Source organism: Myotis brandtii, unplaced genomic scaffold (assembly GCF_000412655.1).
Source record: "Myotis brandtii unplaced genomic scaffold, ASM41265v1 scaffold312, whole genome shotgun sequence".
Classification (NCBI taxonomy): Eukaryota; Metazoa; Chordata; class Mammalia; order Chiroptera; family Vespertilionidae; genus Myotis; species Myotis brandtii.
This window is the reverse complement of record NW_005361955.1, coordinates 965141-965745: the sequence shown is the minus strand read 5'-3', so window position 1 is coordinate 965745 and position 605 is coordinate 965141. Positions and strand designations below refer to the sequence as shown.

Here is a 605-nt window from a genome sequence, read left to right as displayed (position 1 = left end):
GGTGGGAAAAAAGAGTAACTAATGTAATAATCTGAACAATAAAGATTTAATTAAAAAAAATAAAAAAATAAAAATACTGTGGATCATCACAACAATCCTGTGAGATATGGTATTTCACTCACCTCCATTTTATAGATGGGGAGGCCTTAGGTAATCTGGCCAAGGTCACACAGCTAGAAGAGGTGGATTTGAACCCCGGCAGATCTGATTCTAGAGTCTACATGTTTAGCCATTTTCCTCTACTACCTCTCAGCCTGGTTAATTTATCAATGACCATTTAAAGAAAAGACTCTGATTAAAAAAAATATTTTTTTGCAATTCATTCTAGAATCTCTACTCTTTTTTTCTTTAAAAATTGATTTTAGAGAGAGGAAGGAAGAGAGAGAAACATCAATTTGTTCCACTTATTTATGTATCATTGGTTGATTCTCTTTTCTTTTAATATATTTCTATTAATTTCAGAGGGGATGGGAGAGGGAAAGAGAGATAGAAACATCAATGATGAGCCCTGGCTGGTTTGGCTCAGTGGATAGAACGTTGGCCTGCGGACTCAAGGGTCCCAGGTTCGATTCTGGTCAAGGGCATGTACCTTGGTTGCGGGCACA

At 36.9% G+C, this 605-nt stretch overlaps 1 protein-coding gene across 1 annotated transcript in view; it reads right to left on the bottom strand.

The window, feature by feature from the left end:
- Window positions 1-605, bottom strand: part of GRK7 (G protein-coupled receptor kinase 7) — a 64731-nt gene that overhangs the window by 14350 nt on the left and 49776 nt on the right. The window lies entirely within an intron of this gene.